The following is a 7,334-nucleotide window of genomic DNA, read 5'->3' on the forward strand; positions in this document are numbered from 1 at the left end:
CAGGGATGGCTAGAGGACAAATCTAAGGATGTAGAGGCTTATCTCACCAGGGGTAAGATAGATACTGCCTACAGGAAAATTAAAGAGACCTTTGGAGAAAAGAGAACCACTTGTATGACTATCAAGAGCTCAGATGGAAATCCAGTTCTAAGCAAAGAAGGGAAAGCAGAAAGGTGGAAGGAGTATATAGAGGGTCTATACAAGGGCGATGTACTTGAGGACAATATTATGGAAATGGAACAGAATGTAGATGAAGATGAAATGGGAGATACGATACTGCGTGAAGAGTTTGACAGAGCACTGAAAGACCTGAGCCGAAACAAGGCCCCGGGAGTAGATAACATTCCATTGGAACTACTGACGGCCTTGGAGAGCCAGTCCTGACAAAACACTACCATCTGGTGAGCAAGATGTATGAGACAGGCGAAATAGCCTCAGACTTCAAGAAGAATATAATAATTCCAATCTCAAAGAAAACAGGTGTTGACAGATGTGAAAATTACCGAACAATCAGTTTAATAAGCCACAGCTGCAAAATGCTAACGCGAATTCTTTACAGACGAATCGGAAAACTGGTAGAAGCCGACCTCGGGGAAGATCAGTTTGGATTCCGTAGAAATGTTGGAACACGTGAGGCAATACTGACCCTACGACTTATCTTAGAAGCTAGATTAAGGAAAGGCAAACCTACCTTTCTAACATTTGTAGACTTATAGAAAGCGTTTGACAATGTTGACTGGAATACTCCCTTTCAAATTCTGAAGGTGGCAGGGGTAAAATACAGGGAGCGAAAGGCTATTTACAATTTGTACAGAAACCAGATGGCAGTTATAAGAGTCGAGGGACAAGAAAGGGAAGCAGTGGTTGGGAAGGAAGTGAGACAGGGTTGTAGCCTATCCCCGATGTTATTCAATCTTTATATTGAGCAAGCAGTAAAGGAAACAAAAGAAAAATTCGGAGCAGGTATTAAAATCCATGGAGAATTAATAAAAACTTTGAGGTTTGCCGATGACATTGCAATTCTGTCAGAGACAGCAAAGGACTTGGAAGAGTAGTTGAACGGAATGGATAGTGTCGTGAAAGGAGGATATAAGATGAACATCAACAGAAGAAAAACGAGGATAATGGAATGTACTCGAATTAAGACGGGTGATGCTGAGGGAATTAGATTAGGAAATGAGGCACTTAAAGTAGTAAAGGAGTTTTGCTATTTGGGGAGCAAAATAACTGATGCTGGTCGAAGTAGAGAGGATATAAAACGTAGACTGGCAATGGGAAGGAAAGCGTTTCTGAAGAAGAGAAATTTGTTAATATAGATTAAAGTGTCAGGAAGTCATTTCTGAAAGTGTTTGTATGGAGTGTGGCCATGTATAGAAATGAAACATGGACGATAAATAGTTTGGGCAAGAAGAGACTAGAATCTTTCGAAATGTGGTGCTACAGAAGAACGCTGAAGATTAGACGGGTAGATCACATAACTAATGAGGAGGTATTGAATAGGATTGGGGAGAAGAGAAGTTTGTGGCACAACTTGACTAGAAGAAGGAATCGGTTGGTAGGACATGTTCTGAGGCATCAAGGGATCACCAATTTAGTATTGGAGGGCAGCGTGGAGGGTAAAAATCGTAGAGGGAGACCAAGAGATGAATACACTAAGCAGATTCAAAAGGATGTAGGTTGCAGTAGGGACTGGGAGATGAAGAAGCTTGCACAGGGTAGAGTAGCATGGAGAGCTGCATCAAACCAGTCTCAGGACTGAAGACCACAACAACAACAACAACAACAAAAACAATCAGTGCACTTCGTTCTTGTCCTTCCACTCTTAGTGCTCCCTCTCGGTTCTTGTATACATTGGATACTACCTATTATTTCTCTATCGCTTATCCCCCCCTTTTCCTCAGCATTTCGAACATCATACACCGTTTTACTGTACATTATCGAAGGCTTTTTCCAGGTCGACAAATACTATGAACGTTAAAAACGTGTGTGAAATCTTATGGGACTTAACTGCTAAGGTCATTAGTCCCTAAGGTTACACACTACTTAACCTAAATTATCCTAAGGACAAATACACACACCCATGCCCGAGGGAGGACTTAACTGCTAAGGTCATTAGTCCCTAAGGTTACACACTACTTAACCTAAATTATCCTAAGGACAAATACACACACCCATGCCCGAGGGAGGACTCGAACCTCCGCCGGCACCAGCCGCACAGTCCATGACTGCAGCGCCTTAGACCGCTCGGCTAATCCCACGCGGCCACTATGAAGGTGTTTTGATTTTTCTTCAGTCTTCTTTCCATTATAAACCGCAATGTCAGAACTGCCTCTCTGGTATGCATACCTCCACTAAAGCTAAACCCATTGTCATCTAAATAGATGTTCCGTATTTTTTTACGTCCTTCTGTATGTTATTATTGTCAGCAACTTTGATGCATAAACTGTTAATCTGATTGTGCAATAATTCTCGCACTTGTATGTTCGTTCAATCTTCGAAACTGTATGGATGATGTTTTTCCGAAAGTCAGATAGTATACTGATATATTCTACACACCAACGTGAATAGTCGTTTTGTTATCAGTGTGTCCCCCTGCCCCCCCCCCCCCAATGATTTTAGAAACTGTGATAGAACGTTATCCATCCTTTCCGACAGCAATTTCTTTTCCGATTTTTTCACATTTTTCAAGCAGCCATTTCGTCTTAGTTTCCCTGTACCTCCTATTTATTTTATTTCTAAACGACTTGTATTTCTGTGTGCCTGAATTTCCCTGAACATTTCTGTACTTCTTCCTTTGATCAACTGCAGTATTTCTTTTGTTACCTAAGGTTTCTTCGCAGTTACCTTCCTAGTACCTATGGTTTTCTTTCCAAATTACTTTTTTAAGAGACGTCCATTCGTCTTCAACTGAACTGCGTACTGGGCTATTCTTTATCGCAGTGCCTATAGCCTTAGGGAACTTCAAGTGTATCATTCCGTAGTACTTCTGTTCTCCATTTCTATGCGGATTGAGTCTTCCTCAGTAGTCACTTAAACTTTAGTTTACTCATCATACTGTTAAATTTTGATCTGAATCTATATCTGCTCCAGAGTACTCCTTACAACCCAGTATCTGATATCGGAAACTCTGCTTCATTGCTAACTGCAGTCTTTCCGTATCTCTCTGCGTTTTCCAAGTTTAGCTTCTCCTCTTATGGAGCTTGGACAGAGTATTCGATACTATTTACTGGAATTTATCACAGAACTCATTCCTACTATGAAGTCCATATTCTCCCGTAACCATTCCTTATGTTTCTTCCTCTACAACGCATTCCAGTCGCCCACGACTATTAGATTTTCATCTGCCTTTTGTAATTATTTATCCCTTCAGTATCCTCATATTCTTACTTTGTCTCCTCATCTTCGGCTTACGACATCGGCATGCATACCTGACCTCTCGTTGTCGTAGTGGGTTTGCTATCAATTCTGATGAGAACAACCCTATCACAGTAATTGACTCTCTCCCCTACCTTCGTATTCATAACGAATACTACTCCAGTTACGCCATTTTCTGCTTCTGTTGATATTACTCTATACTCATCTGACCAGAAATCCTTCTTTCCATTTCACATCATTGGCGCCAATTACAAGTAGACTGCGCCTAGCATTTCCATTTTCAAATTTTCTGTCTTTCCTCTCACGTTCAAACTTCTGACACTCCACGCCCCGACTCGTAGAACGTTATCCTTTGTTCGTTATTCCGTCTTTTTCTCACAGTCAACTCCCCTATGGGAGTCCGCTTCAGCAGTTTCGAATGGGGGACTAGTCTGGAATATTTTGCCAATGGAGAAATCACACTTTTTCAATTACACGCCACATGTCCTTTAAGTACCACGTTATGTGTCTTCAGTGCAGTGATTCCCACTGCCTTCTGCATCCTCAAGCGTTGATCATTGCTGATTCTTCCGCCTTTTAGGGTCAGTTTTCCATTACAAGGCAAGAGAATGCGCTGAACCTCTGTCCGCTCATCCGTCCTATTTCACAAGACCGTTGGCTGAATAAGAGTGACTTCATATGGCGGAAGTCTTCGGCCGCCAATGCCCATGGTTTTTCTTCCTGGGTTCGAACACAAGACCGAGGACGTCTTGATTAGTATTCAAGACGCCACCACTAGAGCAATGTAGAAAAAATTTGAGAAAGATAGTTTTAAGGGGAAATGAGTGTGTGAGCGGGCGGTCGGGGTCTGTGGTAGTACACTACTGGCCATTAAAATTGTTACCTCACGAAGATGACGTGCTGCAGACGTGAAATTTAACCGACAGGAAGAAGATGCTGTGACATGCAAATGGTTAGCTTTTCACAGCATTCACACAGGGTTGGCGCCGGTGGCGACACCTACAACGTGCTGACATGAGGAAAGATTCCAACCGATTTCTCATACACAAACAGCAGTTGACCGGCTTTGCCTGGTGAAACGTTGTTGTGATGCCTCGTGTAAGGAGGAGAAATGCGTACCATCATGTTTCCGACTTTGATAAAGGTCAGATTGTAACCTATCGCGATTGCGGTTTATCATATCGCGACATTGCTGCTCGCGTTGGTCGAGATCCAATGACTGCTAGCAGAATATGGAATCGGTGGGTTCAGGAGGGTAATACGGAACGCCGTCCTGGATCCCAACGGCCTCGTATCACTAACAGTCGAGATGACAGGCATCTTATCCGATTGTCTGTAACGGATCGTGCAGCCTCGTCTCGATCCCTGAGTCGACAGATGGGGACGTTTGCAAGACAACAACCATCTGCACGAACAGTTCGACGACGTTTCCAGCAGCATGGACTATCAGCTCGGAGACCATGGCTGCGGTTACCCTTGACGCTGCATCACAGACAGGAGCGCCTGCGATGGTGTACTCAACGACGAATCTGGCAGCAGGAATGGCAAAACTTTATTTTTCCAGGTTCTGTTTACAGCATCATGATGGTCGCATCCGTGTTTGGCGACATCGCGGTGAACGCACATTGGAAGCATGTATTCGTCATCGCCATGTTGGCGTATCACCCGGCGTAATGGTACGGGGTGCCATTCGTTTACACGTCTCGGTCACCTCTTGTTCGCACTGACGGCACTTTGAACAGTGGACGTTACATTTGAGATGTGTTACGACCCGTGGCTCAACTCTTCATTCGATCCCTGCGAAACCCTACATTTCAGCAGGATAATGCATGATCGTATGTTGCAGGTCCTTTACGGGCCTTTCTGGATACAGGAAATGTTCGACTGCTGCCCTGGCCAGCACATTCTCCAGATCTCTCACCAATTGCAAACGTCTGGTCAATGGTGGCCGAGTAACTGGCTCGTCACAATACGCCAGTCACTACTCTTGATGAACTGTGGTATCGTGTTGAAGCTGTATGGGCAGCTGTACCTGTACACGCCATCCGAGCTCTGTTTGACTCAATGCCCAGACGTATCAACGCCGTTATTACGGCCAGAGGTAGTTGTGCTGGGTACTGATTTCTTAGGAGCTATGCACCCAAATTGCGTGAAAATGTAATAACACGTCAGTTCTAGTATAATATATTTGTCCAATGAATACCCGTTTATCATCTGCATTTCTTCTTGGTGTAGCTTATTTCCAGAGAGCAGGGTGGCCTCGCCGTGGCTGCAGTTTGTGCCCACACTGCGAGCAGTGTGTGGCTGTACTGCGCAGCTTCCTTCCCTCTGTGCTCCTCCGTCACGTTTCCACGCCGACGCGCACGGGATGCTGGCTTTCGGCGCCTAGCGCCGTCTCCGTGTAGCCCGAGGCCTGGTGTCTGAGGCGCCGACTCGCGCTCGTCGAATGGCGAAGCGAGGTTCCTCGGAGGCGGCGTCGTAGGTATGCATGAGCGCCGCCGCCGCCTCCGCTGTAAGCAGATTACGCACGCAAACGCTCCAGCCCGCTGTTTCGCGAGACAAGCGACCTTCCCTAGGGTAATGTAAGGCGTCATCTGGGACAGCAAGGCTGCTCACAGGCACCGTACAGTCACACCACACTCAGGTGACACAAGGCACGGGATAGCGATATGCACACGTACAGATGCCGGTGGTATCGCGTGCACAAGGTGTAAAGCGGCAGTGCATTGACGGAGCTATCATTTGTACTCACAAGATCCATTTGAAAAAGAGTCTGAACGCTAAATGGTAGTCTGAGCTACACGCATGCGGCATTCCATTTCGGAAACCGTTCTACATCTACATGATTATTCTGCAATTCACATTTAAGTGCTTGGCAGAGGGTTCATCGAACCACAATCATACTATCTCTCTACCATTCCACTCCCGAACTGCGGGCGGGAAAAACGAACACCTAAACCTTTCTGTTCGAGCTCTGATTTCTCTTATTTTATTTTGATGACCATTCCTACCTATGTAGGTTGAGCTCAACAAAATATTTTCGCATTCGGAAGAGAAAGTTGGTGACTGAAATTTCGTAGATAGATCTCGCCGCGACGAAAAACGTATCTGCTTTAATGACTTGCATCCCAACTCGCGTATCATATCTGCCACACTCTCTCCCCTATTACGTGATAATACAAAACGAGCTGCCCTTTTTTGCACCCTTTCGATGTCCTCCGTCAATCCCACCTGGCAAGGATCCCACACCGCGCAGCAATATTTTAACAGAGGACGAACGAATGTAGTGTAAGCTGTCTCTTTAGTGGACTTGTTGCATCTTTTAAGTGTCCTGCCAATGAAACGAAACCTTTGGCTCGCCTTCCCCACAATATTATCTATGTGGTCTTTCCAACTGAAGTTGTTCGTAATTTTAACACCCAGGTACTTAGTTGAATTGACAGCCTTGAGAATTGTATTACTTATCGAGTAATCGAATTCTAACGGATTTCTTTTGGAACTCGTGTGGATCACCTCACACTTTTCGTTATTTAGCGTAAACTGCCACCTGCCATACCATACAGCAATCTTTTCTAAATCGCTTTGCAACTGATACTGGTCTTCGGATGACCTTACTAGACAGTAAATTAGAGCATCATCTGCGAACAACCTAAGAGAACTGCTCAGATTGTCACCCAGGTCATTTACACAGATCATGAACAGTAGAGGTCCCAGGACGCTTCCCTGAGGAACACCTGATATCACTTCAGTTTTACTCGATGATTTGCCGTCTATTACTACGAACTGCGACCTTCCTGACAGGAAATCACGAATCCAGTCGCACAACGGAGACGATACCCCATAGGCCGTTAGAGAATTCAGTATTCCGAGATCCCCAGTGTCAAGGGTTGTGAGTGTGTGGCTTTTATTTTGTCAGGTTGCGCAATGGATTGATCCAACAAGTACCCTTTGGCTCCTGC

Source organism: Schistocerca piceifrons, chromosome 10 (genome assembly GCF_021461385.2).
Source record: "Schistocerca piceifrons isolate TAMUIC-IGC-003096 chromosome 10, iqSchPice1.1, whole genome shotgun sequence".
Lineage (NCBI taxonomy): Eukaryota > Metazoa > Arthropoda > Insecta > Orthoptera > Acrididae > Schistocerca > Schistocerca piceifrons.